The sequence below is a fragment of the Lissotriton helveticus genome, chromosome 6 (assembly GCF_964261635.1).
Source record: "Lissotriton helveticus chromosome 6, aLisHel1.1, whole genome shotgun sequence".
Classification (NCBI taxonomy): Eukaryota; Metazoa; Chordata; class Amphibia; order Caudata; family Salamandridae; genus Lissotriton; species Lissotriton helveticus.
Window position 1 is genome coordinate 1,025,840,063 of NC_136067.1, and position 25,207 is coordinate 1,025,865,269.

Sequence of the window (25,207 nt, forward strand, 5' to 3'; positions counted from 1 at the left end):
ATAAAGTTGCTGAACGTTTTAGGGTCTTCTACGCTGACCTATACTTCTCCAGAACTCATGACACAGATGCAGACATGCCATCCTACTTAGAACATATAAAACTACGTTGGTTATCGAATGACCACAGAGCATATTTAATGAGGGCTCTAGAAGCCCAGGAGATCAATGATGCACTTAGTTCAATTCGCTCAGGCAGGGCACCGGGACATGATGGCCTCACTGTGGGGTTTTATAAAGAATTCAAACAACTCACTCCTCACCTAATATACCTGTTTAAGGAAATGGGCAAAAACAGATCCGTGCCCCCCCACGATGCGGGAAGCCCTGCTAATTGCAATCCCTAAACCGGGGAAATGACCACATGACTGTGCCGCATATCGCCCTTTATCCCTCTTAAACGTTGATAAGTTGATTCCTAGCAAATTGCCTAGCCTCTCTGCTCCCAACCCTAGTAGGCCCAGAACAAGCAGCCTTTGTCCAGAGAAGGACATTAACCCATAATATCTGCACAGTATTTGGAGCAATCAAACACATTAACCCTAACACCAATGTTGCTGCGGTTTTCCTGGATGCAGAGAAAGCATTCGGTTGAGTGGAAGTTCATGATGCTGGGGCTCGAACACATGGGACTGGGCAGTCTATTCCTACATCTAGTGAGAATGCTTTACACCACCTCAACAGCCCGAGTACGAGTGGGCAACACAGTCACAGCGCCCTTGCAGGTCTCTAGAGGTACACAACAGGGATCACTGCTGTACACCCTAGTTGCGGAACAGCTAGCCTGCACTCTAAGAGAGTTTCACAGCCATAGAGGGGTTAGGTTCCCTGCCTATGATCTTATCATCTCAGCTTATGCTGACGATACCCTACTCTACATCCGAGACCCTGCGGTGAATCTCTCCCCAATACTGCGAGAGGTTGTAAGATTTAGGGAATTCTCTGGCCTACGAATCAATTGGGCAAAGTCCATTATTTTTCCCTTGACTCCAATGCCGATTCTGGAAGACCTGGATTTTTCCTTGACTTGGTCCACTGATCTGATTCGATACCTAGGGATACAGATCCAGACTCTGATGTGGTACTCCAGGAAAATTACGGTAGGCCCAGGCTGGAGGAAGACATTGACCGATGGATCCACCTTCCTCTCTAACTTCTGGGAAGGATCTTCATTATGAAAATGGTGGTATTTCCCAGACTCCACTTCCTGTTTATAAATATCCCTATAGTTTTGCCTCCACACTTTTTTAAAAGACTGAAATCACTGCAAATCAAACTGTCTTGGGCTGGCAAGTAACCTAGAGCCAGGTGGGAAATTCTCACTCTTCCTTATTCTATGGGAGGGGTGGGCCCCTCCGACCTAGACCTTTACTATCCTGCCACGCAGGCCTCGCATGCATATTATTGGCTCCATCAGCAAAATCCCGCCCACACCTCCACATAGAAAGTATTGCGATGGCCCCAGCGCATCTGTCTGCTGCACTATTCCAAGCGGCATCCTGCCGCACAGGAACGTTAGATTCAATGAACTCGACCACGCACGCCTGGCGGAACCTGTTAAACCGCCAAGCAACTACTATAATTTATTCTCCCCTTACACCTCTGGAATGGTGTGCTTGACTCTCTGAGCTCACTACACCCGAGCTGACTATAGCCCTCTGCACCTTGGGAATAGACTCAATTGGCAACATTTTTTATGAGGAACGGGGACGAGACTGGGACAAACTAGTAGACAATGACACCCCCAAGTCCACCCTAACACTATTTCACTACTTCAGGGGCCGGGATGCATTACGCGAGGTGCTAGGCAGCTAGGGGATGACCTATTAGAACCACCGGAGGTCTTCGCCTTCTCGGCCATACTCTGTACTGACTCCCCATGCAGACTGGTCTCACACATTTACAAAAAAACACAAGAGCTGCGCAGTAACCAATATGTTAAAGCAAGATTGGAATGGCAGCACGGTCTAGAACTCACGATAGATGATAAAATGTGGACATACTACTACAAAACCACCAAACGTCTTTCCCTTAACGGCAGACACAGGCTCATACAATTCAAATTTCTGAATCGAATATATCACACACCCGTGCGGCTCCATAAATTCGGGCTGCAAGAATCGGACTGCTGTGACAGGTGCGGGGAGAGAGAGGCAGGATTCTCGCATTTGGCGTGGCTCTGCCCACCCGTCGCTGCTTTCTGGATACAAATCTTTTCCAAACTAAGCAACATCACTGGCAAACAGATCAGCCTGGACCCACTATTGGCAATACTGGGGTACTCTAAACGCCTTAAAAAAGTATTAGAAGACTTGTTGACACAGGCTTATTAATAGCCAAAAGAGTGGTGGCAATGTACTTGGACCGAGGTGTTCCCCCCCCCCCCCCCAATAACCCAATGGGCTAGAGACATGTTGTTTTGCAAGACTTAAACAGAATCATACAGTGAACTTATTCCTCCTAGAAGTCGCCCCAAATTCTTTGGAGTTTATATAATACATACCTGGAAAACCAGGCTGGATAGAGCAAGATTTTGACAAGGCTGAACACAACATCCATAATGGGGGAGCTGTTAGTCTCATCTGCCCCTAACGACTAAGGCGTATGCGACATCGTAACTAATTTGTTATGTACTGTATGTCCCTGATTGCAATGACCTGCTTGTAAGATGGTTTTTACACGATTATGTCCAAATGTACTTTGGCTTGATATAATTGTACAATGCTGAGCTCTGATATGTATGTCTAGAATTTGGTTCTGTTTGATTATCTGTTTCCCCATCCCTTTTCTTTTTATATGGTTTGCTTACCCCCCTATTTGTATGTTTGTAAGGAAAAGCTGAATAAAGAAAACAATTTTTTTTTAAATGTTTGTGTATCACATGTCGTCAGGGTCCCGGATTGTCAAAAAATAATCGTTAATCCACTGACATGCTAACATACAAATAAGACTCGAGCAACAAAGTGGCAAGGAGAGCAGTGAACATTCCTGTAAAATGTCTTTGATTCTCTCCTCGTCCACCCTGCAGATGGCAACAGAAGGCCTGCGTAAGATGTGGGCTGACAAGAAAGAAACACAGGTGCTGCACAATGCAGTATCCGTCTGGTATGTTTTCTCTACCAATCAGTCTGCCGGAAAGCTGGTGCCGTGGAGAGGGTGAGCAGCAGCAAGGCCATTCTGGAAAGTTATGTTTTGGAACGATTTCCACCACTGATCAGGAAAATCCAAAGTTCTCCATACACATCACGCTGTGGCTGCCTTCTCTCCCGCAGCACAGCACCATCTAGTAGAGATAGGGAGCACAGGCGCAACAGGCACTGTGCCGTGGCGTGACTCGGCTCCCAGGCCACAGCATCTTTGGAAGTTCCAGGCCATCCTATCTGCTAGAAAGCCAGCAAGGATTGTCGGGGTCCATTTGTGGCTCTTGTTGTTTCATGCTGAAAGACAGTTATGTAAGTCACCCCGGAGCTGAGTGATGCAGGTCCTGCTGGGAGAGATGAGTCAAATAAGGTGATGGTTGGAAGAGAGTGCCCAGATGCCACGTTTTCCCTTTGCTGAATGTTCATTATTATATTTTCATGTTTACATATTGTGCCTTGGCATGGTGTCACCTCGTGTGATTCACGTTATTCTGCCCTGGCACTTTGCTGCCCACAGACTGATCTGGCATTCGTCTGCTGCCTGATCTGTGCTAAATGACAATGTTGCTGAGGTGCCCTTTACAGCCTGGCCTCTGCTTTGCCTCAGTATAATGCTCACTGTGTATTCGTTGGTCGAAGAGGTGCCATTTCCTGCCCTAACAGTGTACCGACCCTGATTTAACATAGCACAGTGCTGCCCCTGACGGATCAGGCACTCTGCCCCATCCTCAGCTCAACACCGTTACTGTACTGACTTTTTCTGACCACAATGATTCCTCTTTACTTCCTGACAAAGAGCTGACACTTCTTCCAACATGACACAGAACTGCCACTCTACTGCCCCGCCTCAGTATGCACTCTGCACTGTCCTATCATAATTGAGCGCTGCTTTGCCTTCATTCACCACTGTCCCTGCTCTGCCAATGCAAATTACTGACTAGCGGTGCCTTGCTGAATGCTTCTCATGGATCTTCCTTAGCAAAGCACAGTTCCACACCATGGCACAGTACTGCCCTTGTACTGTTTTCTACTGTTATGCCGTGATACACTGCCTGGCCCAGTGCTGTCTCTGTCTGGGTGCAGTGCTGCTTCCTGGTCTGCCCTGCAACAGGTATGCTTTATGCTGTCCTTGCATAGATGTACCTGTGCTGTGCCTCAGTCTGTGCTGCTCTAATACTCGGTAGAATTGAGTTCTGGTGGGTGCTTCTAGCAGCTGCTAAAAGAAATTAAAACACTAATTCATCTCTCTGTGAATCTGTTCATATGGGATGTATGACATTACAACGCATGCTTTTACATCGCATGCTTTTACAACGCGGTTTTTACAACGCATACCATTACAACGCATAATGCTTTTAGGCGCTGGATAGTGAATTGTTTAATTTAATATTCCAACTCCAGTCCCCGTGGATAGTAGGGAAGGTGTTGGATAGTACATTAAACACATTCCCTATCCTAGAGCGCCCCCCAGCGCAATGCGTTGTAAGGGTTTGCGTTGTAAAAGTTGCATTGTAAAGGCACTGCGTGGTAAAAGTTGCGTTGTAAAGGATGTTTCCCGTTCATATGTCTCTATTGAGAGATAGCTATGCATTACCCATGTTCTTTCTGCCTCTGCACGAATGATTGGTGGCTAGAGCACTTGCTTTATGTACCTACCTACCAGTATCTTCTTTTCCATGAACGAAAAATCCAGAGCTGTTGTATAAGCTTTCTCACTGGACAATTTTTTAATTTTCCCTGCAAGCCAGGTTGATGGCTTTGTGGGCAAAGCTATATAGTATAGCGTTTGTCCCTGTGGTTGTGGGTAGAAATCATGCTGCCTCTTCTCCACCTTTTTATGGAAACTCTGACTTAAATTCAATTACAAAGTGGCGACCTCTCACACATTCCCTTTTTTAAATCTTTTTCTCTCTTTTTAGTTTTAGGTGGTTACCTACTCAAACTTGCCCAAACCCCTTACTTCCATACACCTCTTCACTACCAAGCCCTAAATCTATGAATATTAGATGATACCATTGCGTTGCATAGTAAAAGAACAAGGTGTAAATCCCTGCATGATATTACAACGTCTTGGAAATGTCAACATGTTGTAGTGCTCGTGAAGTAAAGGCATGAAGAGTAAAGCCTTGAGTTCATATCTGAAATTCATATATCACCTATTGTCATAAGACCGGCATCAGATCAGCAGGCCAGCATTTAAGCCTGAACCAATCCCTACACATTGGAAATTTCACAAGATATGGTGGCGGCACAGAAGGTTCATTGGCTGTAATGCGCCCAACACTTCAGAGCAATGGATATCAAATATTTGGTGAAATGGGCTATGCAGGCTGACCTAGGATTTTTGTGATTAGTTCACTCTTTGCTCACTCGAATCCCATCTGTCCTTTGTTGCTGGGAAGTTCATCCATCTAAACAACTGCCCTTTTATCGGATCTGGGCTGCAAAGTAATAGAGTTCTAGATTCACAAATCCCAGTCCGCCCCCAGGATCGGTCTTTAAATTATTCTCAAGCTACTCTATGACAGCCCTGAGTCCAAATGAAGTCTGCCAGGGATCTCTCCACATCTCGGTACCAAGACCTTTATATCCAAAGGGTAGATTAGTGAAGTAGTAGAGCAGTCTTGGAAGCGTCACCATTTTAATTAATGCAATCCTGTCCATGACCGAACTGCTAGGTTTTCCAAAAGTCAATACTGCCCCTGAAGTTCCATGATGTTGCCCCTAGGTTACCTTCTATCAAATCTTCTGAGATGTGATATATCCCACGCCCCAGATATCGAAATATGTGTGGATCCCATCTGATTTCTTGAAAGGCTAATATTTTAGGTCAAACTGGCTATTCAGTCTCATAGAAATTCTCATATTTTCGACAAAAAGGTGAGATACCATGCTACACTTCTCTAAACATTTCCCTGTGGGCTCATGGCCCTTGTTACCATTTTTTACAAACAATTAACAGGTCATCAGCAAATAATAACACATGTAGCCCCTCACAGAAGAAAATGCTTCTACACCTATTCTCCTTCCACAGATCTTCAGCAAAGGGTTTGCTGGCCAAGGCAAAATAATGTTAGGGATAGTGGGCAATCTTGTCTCGTACCCCTATGATTGAACAGCAAGGAAGAAATCATCCCACCCATTTTCACCCTGACTGTGGTAATTTGGTATAGGACCCTAACCCATCCAATCCAGTTTTCACCCACACCCATGTATCTGAGGACCCCAAATAGATATTCCTGAGGTAGTCAAATGGTTTTTCCACATCAATTGCCAGGGCTATGGCACTTGGACTTACTCCCTCAGGTATTTCATCCAATATTCTCAAGCAGCATCTGAAATTAACAGCCATGTTTGTTGTGGGTATGACATCATTATGATCGGTGTGCACTAGCGGTGTCGTGCACAGGTAGAATCCAAAGGCCATTCTTTGATAAAAAAAAGTATAGTCAATGTTCAACATAGACAGGGGCCTATAGGAGGACCGATCAGCTAGCTCCCTGTGCAATTTAGGAGTCAGGATTATCAGTGCTTCCCACATAGTGCTAGGGAGTCCGCATGTTTCTCAGACCACCACATACATCTTATCCAGCTTGGCTGTAATGACTTCAGACTAGAGACAGTAAAAGTAAGCAGCCAAACCGTCAACAGTAGGATACTTCCTGATAGGTAACAGCTCCAGTGTGACTTTATTTCCCCTTCAGTGATGCCATTACTCAGCAGCTTGGCCGCCTCCTCTGTAAACCTCTGGATTAACAATCTGTATCTCCGGGAGCAAAGGACTCCACATTAACCTTTTACAGGTTACTGTAATACTCTCTGAAGGATGAGTTAACACTAAGTTGATCTCCAAGTGTCAGATCTGTTGTGTCATACATTTGGGCAAATATATTTAAAAATAAAACATTTATGAACAGTATAACCACTGGCATAATAACCACCATATTTACCAGCAGGAGCTAAAAAAACGCCATAGTTGCAACAACAACAAAAACAATTGTGTGAGAACGCTTTTAGGGAGATTTGAAGGATAGAAAGAAAAATCTCAGAAGTTTACTAAATCCATCTTAAGGTGCACATTTTAATTCAGCCACTGCCGCGGTCATTGACTCCACAAATTGAACTATAAAGTAATCACAACACCTTATACTATATTACCAAAGACATTCATAATTTTCTTATTTTCTCAGGTGTGGCACCAAGAATGACTCTTTCAACTTATTTGCATGACACTACAGGCAAGACAGCACACGGACAGGCACACAAACACACACATTGATTGTTGACTGTCCACACGACCAATGGTTAACAATCAAAATAGATCCAGATTTAGAAGGCATTTTCTGAAATAATCCAGTATTTGGATAGGTAATACTAATAAGCATAACAGACATACTGTTGAGTTCTACGGTACGAAAACCGAAATGTGGAGCAATGAACACTAATAAATCAAACGAATAAACTGATGGGACTGTTCCTGTGCCTATAATGTACATCATTGGATGCAATTAGGCACCCACAATCAGGACAGACATTCCTAATAGAAGAGTTTACCACTTTCAATACAATGTTTTGTATATACACTATAATTATGTTTTCCATTTTTACTGATTTTACAGTTAAAAATACAAAAAGAAAACAATTTGCTATCCTGTCAGTTTGTTTTACATATGGAACATTACGGAAAATAGATTTTCTTTTAGATGATACTCACTATTGTCAATCAAGCCGCTAAGTAAATAGTTTTTCCAATGAACAGGTAAGGGAGCTAAAAAGAAAGAAAAAAAGATTTTATAATGAAGCTTAAATTTCTTCAGCAGTACAACTGTTTACACTGTTCTACAATACAAATCAATTGAAATGACTGTATTGTACTGTAGATAGCTAAAACGCATTGGACATTCAAACATGAGTAAACATTTGTCAGTTAAATAAATATTGAAATGTACCCATTGCAGCTTCATTGTTTGCATTCAACATAAAATAAATATGGATAAATACACACATAAAATTATCAAAAAACAAATATAAACAAATACAACAAAAATGTCAAAAAAATAAATACCAGAAAACCAAGAGCCCTAAATATAATGTGCCATTGCGACTTACTATTAATTGGCAAAGAGAGAAAATAGAAATGAAGACGAGATTGAGAGAGCCAAACGTAATATACTAACCTAAGGAGCAGGCACATTATGTCTCATTTACAATTCCACAGAAATGATAGAATTCTAAAAGTGAACAAAGTAAGATATAGTAATAATCTGCCTCTCAGAAAATAGAATTATTTGGTTAGAATGATTTAACACTAAAAAAATGATGGTTCAAATGAGATATGTTATTGCAGTTATGAAGTCTAGAAAACTGAAAACAACTTAGGAGAAAGGCTATTATAGATAAGGGAAGCAGATACAGAGGGTAACTATTTTACAGGAAGATAAAAGTAGTCTACTAATACCTACTAGTAGACAGGTGGAGACGGTGGTGTCTAAAAAAATAGCACCATCAGGTTTGCTGGAACACTTTTGGGAAAAACTGTTAAAATAACTTGCTATAAGTTTTCATAATTTTGAATAATACTTTATGTGAATTTCTTTTTAATTAGATTTTTGAAACCGTGTTGTTGAACTCCTAGTGAGAAGCACACTTTTACTTGATGGAAAATGTGGTGACTGGTGGAGGAATACCTTTTGTTTTTTACTGTTTGTATGTCACAGAAATGAATAACTGAATTTAAAGTGAAGTGTTTATGCTAATAGCTCTTCATGTGAGTCGTGTATAACAAAAGAACATGAACAATGCGTGTAATGTTTATTTTACAGTGTGCATTTAACACACTTGAAAGGAAGTTCTTTATTTCACCTAATCAACAACTGAGTCATTGAGGGTAAAAACTGGGAGCAGGCGGAAAGAGGAATGGAAGAGGATGGCGTGCAACATGGGAACTTAGAGTGAGGCTTGGATTGATAGCAACACATGGTAAAGACCTGGGATGCAGAAAACCTTAAAGTGACACTGAGTGATGGCCAAGCTGATATATATGACAGGTACAGATGGGGTAGGAAAAAGGATGGATGGAGTGAAGACCATACAGAATAGAGAAGAGATGATATAGCAGGATAGATATCACCGGTGAGTTCACAGGGTTGACCCAATGAGTAAAGTGACCTTTTAACACTCTCTAAAAACAAGCTTCAAGCATGGTTTGCAAGACCAGATAAAGACACCTTCATCTAATATTTTTTCTACATTACAGACAAGTTTGTCACATATGATTGAGAGCTCAGACAAGTCCTGGGCCTCAACATTTTATGTACAAGTATATATCAATATTTAGGTGACAGCAAATGCATTAAGTGATTAAAGGGTGTCAAAAGAGCATTCAAGTTGAACATGAATCAAACAATATGGAAAAAACTTGTAGGCCATATTACATACACTTTTAAGCCATCCAGCAACAGCGTGTCCTTCATACACTTTAGTCAAGTGATCTTCAGGGGCAGCTCCTCTGTTATGGCGGAGAAATATTGCCCCACTGCCCTGTGAGTGCGGTATTTCTTGTTGGATTTTGGAGAATATGAGCGCGAATATATATATATATATATATATATATATATATATATATATTTTTTTTCAGCACAGGTCCTTCACCGCCGTCGCTCCACAACTTCCCGGGTGCTCAAAGCAGGCGCTGGTGAGACGCTTAAGATACAGCCACACAATCCAACCAATCCGGTCAGGAAAAAACGGCCAGCACTCCGATGTCAAGATGTTTTAAAGTCTATTTGTTCTCCAAACCCCCTTCACCCCCGACAGACGCGTTTCGCAAGTAAGCTTCGTCAGTGTCAGTTTGTGCAAACATACAAATGCCATTTTAAACCCTTCGCCCTTATTCATTTGATCGACATAGAAGATGCACCCTCTATCGAAGTGGCGGCCATCTTGTAGTGTAGTATTTACAAGGATTTCACAATGGTAAAAACGGCAAAAAATAAAGTGCTCTAGTGCAATATTAAAATCGTTAACAACAAAAAACATTTACATAATTCTTCTGCACACTCTGTTCATGTGTATATTTCACATAATATTGTTACAGTTCCTATCTGTATATTTTAAGATCATTATTAGCTGGATTCATGTATATCATTATGTAGGGGTGTATCCCCTGGTTCCAGATGAAATACATTTACACCCAAAATTTATACAGTATCCCTTGTTTTTCATTATGGGGCCCTGTATGGGCTTGAATCCAAAATGTGTATAATACAGATATTTACAAATTTACAAGGCTTAGCCTAGGGATCATGCAAGTATATACTAATCTCTCTGCCTCGGGATGAATGAACTCATAATCTTTATCAGTCATGTGTTATACACTGCGGAATCAGCAAAGGGAATGGTCAAAATGCTCATTAAGTATGCCTGGAGCGACCGTGACAAATGCATTAAAGATATGGCGGACCTGGAGGAAACCATTGCAAAAGAGAAGGACGTAAAAGCCAGTGAAGAATTTAGAACGGCGATGGCAAAGAGACTCAAGAAATATGAACTGGAAATACGTAAGAGAAAACAGACAAAGTTCCAAAGGGACGAACAAGACTATCTGTCGGGCAGGATTTTAACATTTGCACGCAAGCATGATGCCACAAGAAAGAGACTCGCTCAAGGCAAAGGACAGACAACTGTAATTGACACCGAGGAGTCAGAGGTAGAAACATCGGATGGGGAACAAAATGCTGCCCCTGTTACTAAAGGAAAAGAGAAAGCGAAACCTTTTTTCGACGAGTACCAGGTGATGAAAGAGACCCTTCAAAGACCACAATTGAGGAACCATCCCCCCAAAAAAAATCCAAGAGGAAGACGAGGCGGGGGAAGAGGCACAAGGGGAGATTCTCAGGGCACAACCACCCGGATGGTCACACGGAGTGTCTCCAAGCAAAGCTTACTTGCGAAACACGTCTGTCGGGGGTGAAGGGGGTTTGGAGAACAAATAGACTTTAAAACATCTTGACATCGGAGTGCTGGCCATTTTTTCCTGACCGGATTGGTTGGATTGTGTGGCTATATATATATATATATATATATATATATATATATATATATATATATATATATATATATTATATATATATATTTTTTTTTCCACAGAAAAAAACATAGACTTCAGGGGTGTTATAATTAGCTTGACAGTTTCACTTGTACAAAACCATAGAAATTCCTCCGTTACAGTTAGTTCTGCTAACTATAACTCGTGCACCGGCAATGCACTGCTGATGATGTCACATATTAAATCATTCCTGACATGGTCAGTGACATCACTGATGACATCACTGATGACATCTCAAATGACATCATCCAGTGAGTGTGGTTTAGTTTGAAATTTAAATATGTAATATATATATATATGTATATATATATATATATATATATATATATATATATATATATATATATATATATATATATATATATATATATATATATATATATATATATATATATATATATATATATATATATATATATTACCTACTGGCGGTCGCCAGTAGGTATATATAGTTAGGATTTCTTTCCTATGGGATTTTTGAAAATTCTATGTCGAATAACTTTGGCGTTTGAGGACGGAATTGGCTGATATTTTCAGGAAAATGGAACATTTTGTTTCTGAGCAGCCCCTAAAAATGTGGGCGGGTTTCGTCAAGGGGGTGCCGAGAAAAAAAGGGGGGTCCCAAAACGCGTTTTTCCCATGCAATTTTCCATAGGGCGGTTGGACTCACTTTTAGCTCGAACGGCTGAATGGATTTCCATGAAACTTGGCAAAATTGTAGATATTGTTTGCCCGATGTGCCTTTGCTATGTCTCAATATATGTGCTCCAGTGGATTTTGATAAATTAACTTTCAAAAAAATATATATATCTGTAACAGCGCTCCGGTTAGCGCCCCGGTTCGCGTTTCTGACGCGTAACGGAACTTCGCGAAGCGAAGCTGATTGGCTCTCCGGTGTCTGTCAACATTCTAAACAGTCCGGAGCGGCCGCTATCTTGTCTCTCGGTAGGATCGAGAGACAAGAGGTGAAGAAAAACGAAGGGGGAAATTAATGAAAGGGGGCATGGTAGACCCCTCCTGACCCCCTAGGATTGATGAGCGGGCTATTAAAGGGTCCCGCGGGGCAAAAAAAAAAAAAAAAAAAATTCTTTTTTCGTGGTAGAGGCGCTACCCGGTACGCGAACCGGGTAGCTAACCGGTAGCGTAACGGGAGTCCGCCATCTTGAGTTTCGGTCGAATTTAATCACAAGATGGAGGAAAAACAATGTGGGAAATGGGTATAAGGGGGCACGGGAGATGTATCCTGACCCCCTAGGTTTTCTGAGGGTGGCTGAGGAGGCCCATATATGCGAGAAAAAAAAAACACATTTTTTTTCAAATTTTCGCGCGGTTAGCGTCCGGTGCGCGAACCGGGTAGCGCTCCGGAGAGCGTAAATCATGAAAATTATTTAAAAAAAAGTTACATTTAAAATTTGTTTAGAGTGATCATAGTTAGGGTAGCTATGAGAAGAGCTTTTGGGTCTGTGGTAGATTTAGGTACTTATAAGTAGGTACCAATACATAGTCTTAAATTCAGGATGAAAATTCTGTTCCCCTCATCTGAGAAGTGAACTCCATCTCCTCTGTAGATATCTTGCATGTAGTAACGCAAGTTATTGTTGTAGATGGAGCCCATTCCATGGTCTCTCATGTAAGCTGAAACAGACTTATTTACATGCTTCCTCGATTTCTCAATTTGTGAACAAAATTGGTTGGACCACCTCCATTTCTGTCTTTGGCATATATTTGAATATACCAAGGCAGTTTGAGGAAAAAGTGCCATCAATTGCTCAAAGGTGTCCTTTAAAAGCATGTCCAGACCTACCCCAGTCAAAGTGCCCAAGTCATTTCCTCCACAGTGCACAATTAACAGGTCAGGGTTTGGCAAATGCAAAAAGGTTTTCACCAATGGTATCAATTGGTGACATCTCAATCCACTGTGGCCAATCCAGTTGATTTCCACATTTTGTAAATTGAGGTTGTGTAAATTTCTGTTAACAGCATACCTTTGAGCCCAGTGGATGTAACTATATCCAATAATCCAGACAGAAAACATGGTGAGAGAATGTTCTGCTGCAGTCAGATGAAGTGTGGGAATGAAATGGCAGTTGGAACAGTAGGAGTTTGTAATGAAAAAAACTGTGGAGTTTCAGTGCTAATGATTCAGTAGCAGTGATTGGTGGATTATGATTGCTGAAAACAGAAAGTTAGGGTGCATGGATGAGTTCTTTGAAAGATGTAATTTGATTGGTTAAGAAAAAATCATTTTAAGAGACGTTGCACTGGATAAGCAGGTGTACTGAGAGTTCAGAGTTCAGTTGAAACATTGTTGTGTGAACTTGTAAACATGAGAGGTCTTTCAGTAGGTAGTTGCTATGGAAAAAAGGCAGAAAGGGCAGAGGGGGGAAGGGTGTTGATTTGAAAAAAGTGAGGGAAGAGTTTTGATTGGGTGACATGAGAGATATGTGTGATGAATTACAGCTTTTCTGTGCCTTTGTTGGTTGCAGCCTCTGGAGTGCATAGCCTTTGCTCTGCTAAAGAAAAATTGGTGTGTGTCTGAGACTGTTTTGAAACTCAAAAAGTATTTGCTAAGGTGAGAAAAGATTCATTTAATTTAGATAGAGATTAGTATGCTTAAGGGAAAAAATTAGGAAGAAAGTTGTGTATTTAAAATGTTGCTTTGTGTCAAGTGTTTTAGAAATAGATTTTGTTTCTTTGAGAAATTGTAGTTGGAGATAATGTGAACTATTAGTACTGACAGGGTGTGCTTGTACATAGGAGCTGTGCTGTGTTTTCAAATTATGACCAGAAAATCGTTTAAAAAAAAAATGCTTTTTACATTTATCAGAAGGTCAAAATGGTGTCTGCTTCTTTAAATAAATATTTCACTTTCCACCATGAATATGGGAGAATAATTTGCTTGTTTGCCGGTTTAAAAACACGTTTCTTGAAGTCATTAAGGTTTCACAATATGTTCTGCAAGAGTTTCATAGTCAACATGGGGGCAAATTTACAAACTTATGAGCCACATTCACGTCATTTTCCCCACGTTAAAAGTGACTTTAAAGGTGGTGCAAGGTCCTTGTAAATATGCCCTCATGAGTGCTTGGCAAATTTAAGTCATTTCCCCGTGGTGCAAGGTCCTTGTAAATACGCCCCCATGTGTGCTTGGCAAATTTAAGTACTGACAGGGTGTGTTTGTACATAGAAGCTGTCGTGTGTTTTCAAATTATGATCAGAAAATCGTTTTTAAAAAAAAAGAAATGCTTTTTACATTTATGAGAAGGACAAAAAGGTGTCTGCTTCTTTAAATGAATATTTCACTTCCCACCATGAATATGGGAAAATAATTTGCTTGTTTGTCGGTTTAAAAACTCGTTTCTTGAAGTAATTTAGGTTTCACAATATGTTCTGCAAGAGTTTCATAGTCAACATGGGGGCAAATTTACAAAGCTTATGAGCTACATTCACGTCATTTTCCCCATGTTAAAAGTGACTTTAAAGGTGGTGCAAGGTCCTTGTAAATAAGCCCTCATGAGTGCTTGGTAAATTTAAGTCATTTCTCCGTGGTGCAAGGCTCTTGTAAATACGCCCGCATGTGTGCTTGGCAAATTTAAGTACTGACAGGGTGTACTTGTACATAGGAGTTGTGCTGTGTTTTCAAATTATGACATGAAAATGGTTCATAAAGAAAAGGAATGCTTTTTATATTTATGACAATGACAAAAAGGTGTCTGCTTCTTTAAATAAATATATCACTTCTCACCATCAATCTGGGAGAATAATTTGCTTGTTTGTTGGTTAAAAAATTGTTACTTTAAGACATTTAGGTTTCACAATATGTACTGCTAGAGTTTCATAGTCACTATGATGATAATGATATACATTTAGAACTGTGTAGGAGGCATGGAGAAACTGAGGCTTCTGTAAGTGTCAAGGGAGGTGAGTAATGTACATTGCTCTGTTGCATACAGTCCTCATCTTCTGCGTACTCTTGGATATGCTAGACTACATCTGCACAATGAGATACCTAAGCTGAGGAAATACAGGTGATGTGATTGTGAAATGAGCAAAAATATTTGCACGTTTTTCAATTATATCACCTGTGTTTCCTAACATTACGAATTACATTGTGCAGATGAGGTTTAGGCCTGTCCAGGGAGACAGAGGAGGTCTGGCCTTTGTTCAAGAGTGCAGTGGACATGACTCACTTCGTTGGTAGGCCTGCACATGTATTATGTCCTCTGTACTCTTCAACAAGCCTAAATTTCATCTGCAACCCTGAGTAGGCCTCACCTCAAACAAACCTCTGGATAGGCCACACCTTATCGGCATCCTGAACCAATCATTTAAAATGTTAGGGGCAGATTTATGATGGCCGTGCGCCTCTTTTGCGCCGCCGTTGCGTCACTTTTGTGACGCAGCAGCGGTGCAAAAGAATTTGCATATAGCCAGGTTCTGAGCTGGGATGGGGCAGTGAGATAAATAACGGTGATGGATCAAGCCCTGATCTTTGGACTGGGTAAGAGTGGTCTGCTTAATTCAGACACTCTGTTCATCACCACCCCCTTTTCTGTATCATTTTTGGCCACTATAGGTGTGGCAGGGTATACTCAGACATGAGTCCCTTTCTCACTGCTCCATCAGGATTCAAGCAAGCCGGGCCGAAGAGGCTGAAATGCCAGAAACCGGTCCCCGGTAGCTTGTCTCCTTTCTGGTGAAGAATTGGCTTGGTAGTTTGGTCTGCCCTGTTCCCATGATGCACTGGGCCAGGGACAGACTAATTTGCATATAGCCAGGTTCTGAGCTGGGATGGGGCAGTGAGATAAATAACGGTGATGGATCAAGCCCTGATCTTTGGACTGGGTAAGAGTGGTCTGCTTAATTCAGACACTCTGTTCATCACCACCCCCTTTTCTGTATCGTTTTTGGCCACTATAGGTGTGGCAGGGTATACTCAGACATGAGTCCCTTTCTCACTGCTCCATCAGGATTCAAGCAAGCCGGGCCGAAGAGGCTGAAATGCCAGAAACCGGTCCCCGGTAGCTTGTCTCCTTTCTGGTGAAGAATTGGCTTGGTAGTTTGGTCTGCCCTGTTCCCATGATGCACTGGGCCAGGGACAGACTAATTTGCATATAGCCAGGTTCTGAGCTGGGATGGGGCAGTGAGATAAATAACGGTGATGGATCAAGCCCTGATCTTTGGACTGGGTAAGAGTTGAAGATTTATGATGGCCGTGCGCCTCTTTTGCGCCGCCGTTGTGTCACTTTTGTGTCGCAGCGGCGGCGCAAAAGATGCGCCATGTTGCAACATATTTACAACTTGATGCATCTAGGCAGATGTGTCACGCGGTAAAGTCCTGCGCCACATGAAACCTGCGTCAGGTTTCATGTGGGCGTTTTGTTGCAGGGTGGGCGTTCACTTGCATGAAAGCCCTGTAAAACTAACACAGTGAAATTTACAAGATTTCACTGAGTCAGCTTTATGGCATTGCTGAATCAAATCCTTACGCCTGTTTGAAACAGGCATGAGGAGTGACGCACCATGCAATGTGTGGCTTGCCCCTGTGCATTGCAGGAGTCATGTCGCGCTTGCGACGGGATTCCTGCAATGCGCCGCTTTTGCGGCACAGATGCGTGACGCATCTGTGCTGTTTTTGCCCCATGGTGCTCCGCATTGTAAATGCGGCACACCATGGGTGGCAGAGCAGCGGCGCACGTTAACTGGTGCATCCCTGGGGATGCGCCAGTTAACATAAATCTGCCCCTTTACATTTAAGTATGAGCAGGGGACACAGAGTGGGTGAGGCTTATCCAAGGTTAAGAAGAGATGAGTCCTGTTCACTGAAAACTTGGACATAGGCCTCACCTCCTCGGCATCGCTGGACATGGCTAAATAATATCTGCAAAATGTTACTCTTGTTAAACAATTTTACTATTATAGTCTCTGAGATTTGTCTCTTACTCTGCAACATCTCATTGTTGTTCTCTTTCTTTAAAGATAACGACAACATCAACCATGAGTGATAATGAGCAATCTGTTGATCTCGATCTTATCATTGAACTTATCATTGAAACGTCAGTGGAAGTAGATCCCTTGGATGATTTATATCCTGTGGATGATGAAGAATATGATGAGGATGCCGATTTGTCAGAATTGTATGACATAGGGTGGGCAGCTGATTTGCTCGAGCCTATTGAACTATAAAGACTTTTAAAAATAAATTTAAGTTACTGGAAATGAAAAGTAACCATGTTAACCGTTTTATTTAAATTTAAATACAACTTCAAAAACAGCTTGTGTGAAGTGTCTTTAACAAAATATTGAAATATGCTAATAAAATTAGTTCAGATTCACATATAAAAGAGCACAGGTCAAATGTAGAAGCATTCCATTTCTTTGCTACTATTTGTGAGTTTTAAATTTGTCAATGCACTAAAACTTATTGTATGTAGAATTGACAACTAGTGTGTTAATTTTTTGACGACTGTTATTGATTTACTGTTTGGTAATAGTGGTTAATAACATTTTTTATTATATTTAACCACAGATTCAACTGCGCAGATCATTTCAAAATTAAAAAATGCCTTCACGGGAAAGGAGGAGAAAGGCTACAAAACGTCAAACACAGTAGCTTACTACATGCTTGCAGCAGTCCTCTACAATAAAAACTCGTCAAGTCACCAAAAAAGCTCCAGGTAAGACAACGAAATATTTCCTAAGAAACATTTTCACAAAACAAAGTATCACTACAGAACATGTTTTAGTCCAGAAGAAGAGAGTCAATTTAAACAGGAAGGAAAGGCCCCTTAATAAAGTTAGTGGTAGAGCAGGAGAAAACTCTGTGAGTGCCGGTAGAAGGCACAATCAATTTAGGGACATTCGTACACGAATGTTCCGCAACAGGATAATTGTAAATTTGATGAAAAATGTAAAGAAAGGTCAACAGAAACTGGCTTTTTATAAGAAAAAGAAAAATGTTGAGAAAATTATTGATCAGGCTTTGGAAATGAAGCGAAAGTTATTTATTTTGGTAATCAATAGAATTAGGAAACTAAACAAGGCAATTTATGAATTCAAAACAAATAGTAGATGGAAGAGAATAGTTAATCGTACACATTTTTGTGAAGTATTTTCAGGAGAATGGATGCATAGTTCAAGTTGTGAGGCATTTTTCAATGAGGAGAGTTACTTCCAGGACAATGATTTGGTGCATGCAGTTGACACCAGTGGTCGAGCATATGAGGTGAAAGATGGTTGTCCAGTTGAAAAAGAAAAACTTGTGTCAACAGAGGCAGAAGAGGTGTTAGGTGATGAAGTTTTAGGGAGACGTCCTAAGGGTCCAGTGTACACCTGGAAGTGTAGTAGTATTTGCAGTGTGCGACAGGATTCCATCAATTTGCTTTGTGATTTTGTACGGACATTTAATAAGAAAAGTTTAAAACAGAAAATGAAGTTGTTGCAGGAATTAGATCCATGCAGAGTGAGAGAAGTGACAGGTTTACATGGTCATTTACTGGCTTGTCTTTCCAGGAGAGTATGCCAGAGTGTTTTTCATCATTTCAGGATGCTAGCAGTCCATCATAATAAAGTGAGGAAATTAGTGAGAATGTTGTATTTTGCTAAGAGTCCAGCAATTAAGCTTAAACAATTAAGCAGTGCTCTTTTGCATGGTTCTGAAGTAGATGTGAAGAATATTTGTGAAGAAATTGAGTTTTGTTACTTTGGAAGTAAAGAGGAGAATGTTGAAATTGACCCAGAAGAATAAGGTAATGTGGAAGAGAGTGTACAGATTTCCAGTACAGATAATTTTCAGAAGGAAATTGCCACGTTTCAGGTGAAATCAAGTGAGAGGCCTAATTTGACTTGTGTGTGTTGTCGACGCACTTATTATAAGAATCAGACTAAGTTAGTGGATTTATATGCAAAAAGTGAAAGGGAAAGTAATAGTGAATGGAAGGATTTCGCAACATACTTGATGGTAGAAAATTGTTTTGATTTGGGATCGGATCAAAGTGTGTGTACTTATTGTTGTAACAAATTAAATCAAAACCGGATGCCTGCTAGAGCGGTTCATAATAATCTGGAATTGGTTGACATTCCTTCTGAATTGAAGGATTTAAATACTTATGAATCTATTTTGATTCAAAGTGTCCAACCCTTTCAGGCTATTGTACGAATGGAGCCAAAGACAGGGAAATTGCCTCCATCAGATTTACAGAGAGGATTAAAGGGAAGAGTTGTTTATTTGCCTCTAGATTTGAAGAAAAACATTAATACAATTGGAGTAGAGAAAGTGGAAGAGGAACCTCTGGTTATCTTAGTTAATGGGGTTACGACAAAGAGTAAGAAAATCTGGAAAGATTTAGTGGATGTTAGGAAAGTCAAAAAGGCAACATTGTATTTGATGAAAAACAATAAATAGTACAAGAATGTATGTGTTGCAGAAGAGGAAGTAAGTGAAGAAGAGGACAGCGATTTGTGTGCTGGACAAATTGAGAAAGTAGAAGCCTCTAAAAATGAAGAAATATATGAACATTATAGTGTTCGTCCTTTGCATTCCAAGGAAGTCATGGGGAATGCTATTGAGTTGTTTCAAATGAAACAAGCCAAAGGGAGTCCCATTAGTGTTTGAGAGGAAAGTTTGGAAGCTCGGTGTTTCCCACAGCTATTTCCAACAGGTCAAGGAGGAAGATATGATGAGCGACCTGATCAAATTCCTGCTTCTGAATACCGGACTTTACGATTGTATGCAGAAGATCCTAGGTTTTGTCAATGCATTCCCTATTTGTTTCATCTACTGTTTGAAAGTGATCTGTCAGGACTATCATATGCAGTGAACCACATCTTGAAAAGTGGTGTACAGATGCAAAATATCTCGGCAAGGGACTTTATGGATTAATTCAATGTGCAAGACAGTATTTTGGATTCTCACCTGATTAATCTCATGGCATGTCAGCGTGGTACTAATGAGTACTGGTACCGTCGTCATGGTGATTTAAAATGTATGCTGAGGAACTTAGGAACTCCCACATGGTTCCTCACTCTCAGCTGTGCCGAGTATGGCTGGGAAGACTTACTTGAATTTCTACGAGAGGCAAATGTAAACATTGAAAATATCGAATTCAAGACACCCGGAGAACTGTGCTCTTTGGATCCAGTGAATGTATGCAGGTACTTCAATCATAGATTTGAAGCTATGATGTCTTTCATCATGAACAAGAAAAATCCACCTCTTGGAGAGGTGTTGGATTTCTTCTGGAGAAAGGAGTATCAAGCAAGAGGTGCTCCTCATATACATATGCTGCTATGGATCAAAGATGCACCCAAATTTGGAACAGATCCGGATGACTTAGTGATGAGTTTCATAGAACAGTATTCTACATGTGCTGTTCCAAAGACAAAGGAAGACAAAAGCCTAAGAGAACAAGTTTTACGCTTTCAAAGCCATCGTTGTGGAAAGTACTGTCGTCGTAAATTCAGAAACAAGGACAAGTTCTACACAAAATGTCTTTTCGGCTTTCCACGACCGGTGATTTCTAAAGGAAGAGTGAACAGTTTGATGTCTTCGCGGCGACATAATGTGACGAGGAAATCACCCAAAAATACATACAATTTGAAAAGAAACGAAGAGTCCAAGTACATCAACGACTACAACCCAGTGATTTTGTCCATGTGGAATGCTAACATGGATATACAGTTTGTGGCTGATTACTGTATGGCTGTGGCTCGGTATGTGACATCTTACATCACAAAAAAACAAAAGACAGAATTGAAGGATATGTGGGAGGACATTTCCCATGAAAAGAGCCTCAGTAAGAAGTTGTACAGTTTCAGTCTGAAGATGTTGTCGCATCGAGAAATCGGAGCTTACGAATGTTCTGACCGGTTATCTTCAGCAAGTCTCTATGCCAAATCTAGGAGTATAATTTGGGCGAGTCTTGGTCTTGCTGCAACGCGTAATCGAGTTCTGAAACCTGTACGGGAAATTGAGTATTTGGCGGAGAAGGAGCCAAACAGTACAGATATTTTGCAGACCAACATGTTGGATACATATTATCCAAATAGAAGCAGTCACCTCGAGAATGTTTGTCTGTATGAGGTTCTACAAAATTACATATTCAAGAGGAACATCAAAGAAGATATTGATAAAGGAGTGTATGCTGTAATTGGAAGTGAGGGATGTCTGGTCAAGCAAAGAAAATGCCAATTGGTAAATCATCGAAAATTGAGTGGCGAATCTCCTGAAAGAAAAGAGTTTTTCTATTTAGCTCTTTTGCAACTTTTCAACCCTTGGCGTGCAGAAGAGGAACTGCTTGGAGATTTCCTCTGTTACAAAGATTCTTTCAATGCAGCCAAGGAGACAATAGAATGTCCTGTTTTTCCAAAATATCTAGAAATGTTGAATGCGGAAATCGAGCAGGAAGCAACAATTGCAGCCGAGATTGCTAGAGACAGTTCTCAGGACAGTCAGAGTTCTGTTTCATTGAGTCAGGATCCACTAGGAGGACCAGTTATCGAAAATGAAGCTGCCACTGCCATGATTGAAGTGGAAAGAGCCATGGCACATGCTCAGGAGGATGCGGTTAACTTAGAAGATTTGGAAAGACAACTCAACGTTGAGCAGAGGAAAATATATGACGAAGTTACCAACCAAATTGATCATGGATTAAGTCATGAGAAGAAAGAGTGCTCATGTACGTCGTTGAAGCCTGTCCGACTGTACGTGAGTGGAGAAGCAGGAACTGGAAAAAGTTTCCTCATTAAAGCAATTTCATGTTATCTGCAGAAAAGGACCGAGTCATCGCTGTCTTGTGTTGTCACCGCTCCAACTGGGCTGGCAGCACATAACATTAAAGGGATTACTTTACATCGTCTACTGATGCTGCCAGTGGAGCATGATAACAAATTACAATACCACAAGTTATCTGGAGATGCTTGTTGTGAAGTTTCAAGAATCCTGAAGAAGATGAAACTTCTTATCATTGACGAATGAAAGCATGGTTTCTAATGGCATGCTTGCCTTTGTGCATTTGAGAATGCAGGAAGTTCTTAAAACAGAGTATGATGTGTTATTTGGTGGCAAACACATCATTGTTTTCGGTGATCTTCTGCACCTGACACCAGTGAAACGACAACCAGTGTTTAAACTGCTTACGCATGAAGATACCAGGAAGGGCCTAGGGAGCATTGGGAACGTTAACATATGGTTAAACTTCAATTATGCTGAGCTGCGTGAAAATATGCGTCAGGCGAAAGATGAAAATTACAAGAATATTCTACAAGATGTTAGAATCGGGAAAGTGACCGAGCATGGGAAAGAAGCTTTACATGCACGATTACTGTCAAATTTGTATCCAGAAGAAGACGTTCTGCCAGGGAATATTTTTCAGAAAATTACTGAGAAGAAATCTGGAATATGTTTGATGCCAACTCTTGCACAATGTGCCATCTTCAACAACAAAATGTTGAATTTAGAAAACCAAGAGATTGTGAAACTGGAAGCTATTGACAGAATAGAGCATATGGGAGCAACAATTATTTTGTCTGAGAATTTGAAATCTAAATTGGATTCATTAGAGAAGACTATATCTAAAACTGCTGGTTTTGAAAAGACTCTGAATATGTGCTTAAATTGCCGTATCATTTTGAGAAGGAATTTACATGTTGAAAGAGGTCTGGTAAATGGATCAATGGGTAATGTTGTTGATTTTGAGAAATACAGAAATAGAGATGGAATTGAATTTTAAAAAATTAAATTTGATGGCATTGAGGAAGTACAGCTAATTGGTCGTTGCTCTGCTAGGTTTTTGCTTGTAAAAGACTTATATGTTCGCCGTCAGCAGTTTCCTGTTTGCTTGGCATATGCGGTGACAATCCATACATCGCAAGGTTTAAGTGTAGACAGTGCATTGGTGAATATTGGCAGTTCTGTGTTCAAGGAGGGTATGGCATATGTGGCATTGTCACGAGTCAGAACTTTATCGGGATTGTACTTGATTGAGTGTGATGTCACAAACATTTGTGCGGATCTAGATTGTGTTAAGGAATACAATAGGTTAAGAAGAGAGTATGCGCCACATTTGCCTCAATATCCTTTGTTTGAGAAACGTGTGGTAGGCCGGAAACGAAGAAATGTGACCAATAGTAGGGAGGTTGTAGCAAAAAGACGAAAAGTCGATGACCCCGAAATTATAAGCAGAAAGAAAATGGATTCTGTTGAAGATGTTGTTGGTTTTCAATTTGAAAATAGTTCTGGTGTCAACTGCTATGCTAATGTAGTGGTTAATGTTGTCTTTTCTCTAGAAACTTTAAAAGAACAGATTGTGATCAATTCGGATCAAAGTTTTTGCTGTTTGTTGAATTCTGTGTTAGAGAAATGTAGCACTGATAGAACAAAAATAGAAAGTGTGTCTGAAATTCGAAATCTGTTAGACAAATGTTCAGGTCAAACGCAATTCTCTCAAAATATTCAGCAAGATTGTCAGGAGTTTTTAATGTATAGGCTTGATGTATTGCAAGATGAAGGTGTAGATGTAGATCATCTGTTTGGCCTTTCTTATCAATGGCAGCATGACTGCGAGAACTGTAGGTATCAAGTACTACTAGTCTAGACTCAGAAAGATTTATATATTTAACTTTGCCAGACAGTAAATCAGTGTCCTTTAATAAGCTAGTAAAAGCAGCCGATCAAAACATGGAGTGTAGCCAATGTAAGTCTGCAATGCTGTCCACATTATTTATACTAACATATGGCCAGTATGTCATTTTAATGTTCCAACGATGTAGGCCTGATGGAACAAAATGTACAACTTTAATTAAAAATGTTGTGGCTTCGCAGTTGTCAATATCAGGAAGGACTTTTGTAACTGCAGCAATTATATATCATGACGGTCCTTCAACAACATCAGGACATTACACAGCTTATCTGAAGTCTGGAAACGGCTGGTCTTTCTGCAATGATTCTGTTTTAACTTTCAAAAAAAGATTGCCTTTTGACCTTAAAAATTCTTACCTGGTGTTTTTACAACCAAAATTTTAGGGAAGGAATCTCGGGATTTGCTCTGAGGAATTTCAAGAGGTTCTAATGACTCCTACACTATTTGGCCTTGAGGATAAGTGTAGTACAGAGTGAAAAGTTATTTTTGAGTTTTAAGTAGTTCCTGAAAAAAAAGAAGGTTTTCTTACAGAAAGTGGTGGGCACGGATTAGTTAAAGGACAACAGAGTATTTCCCAAAGCAAACGGTGTTCTTACCATAACACTTGACGTCATGGAAAAATAACTGCACTTTGAATGAGTTCAGAAAAACTGTTTCTTTTAATAAGCTAATTCAAGCAGCCAATCAAAACATGGAGTAGAGGTAATGTAAGTCTGCAAGGCTGTCCACATTATTTGTACAAACTTTTGGTTATAATGTCATTTTAAAATTCCAACTATATAAACCTGATGAAAGTAAGTTTTCAACTTTAATTACAAATGTTGTGGCTACACAGTCGTTGATTTTAGGAAGAACATTTCTAACTGCAGCTATTATATGACATGATGGTCCTTTGACAACATCCGCTTATTACACAGCTTATTTAAAATGCAAAAAAAGCTGGTGTTTCGGAAATGATTCCCATTTGACTATGAAACAATGTTGCCTTTTGACTTAAAATATTCTTACTTTGTGTTTTCAGAAGAGAGAATTTAGGGTAGGTAACTGGCCTATAATGATTCTAGGAGTTGATATAATTTTATGTACTGTTTTAAATTGCTTTGTGATTAACAGTGATCAAGAGAATTAAATAATTGTAGTAGTCATAGAGGTAGTGTAAGTGTGCCTCATAGTAAGCAGTATCAGTGTCATAGGAAATGTGGAACATGAGTGAGCAAGAAGGGTGAGATATTACTAGTACAGGATTGTGAAAGTGATCTTGAACGTTTTCTTTCTGAAAGTTGTGGAAAAAGAAAATGACGGGATTAGTTATAAATGGCTCTTAC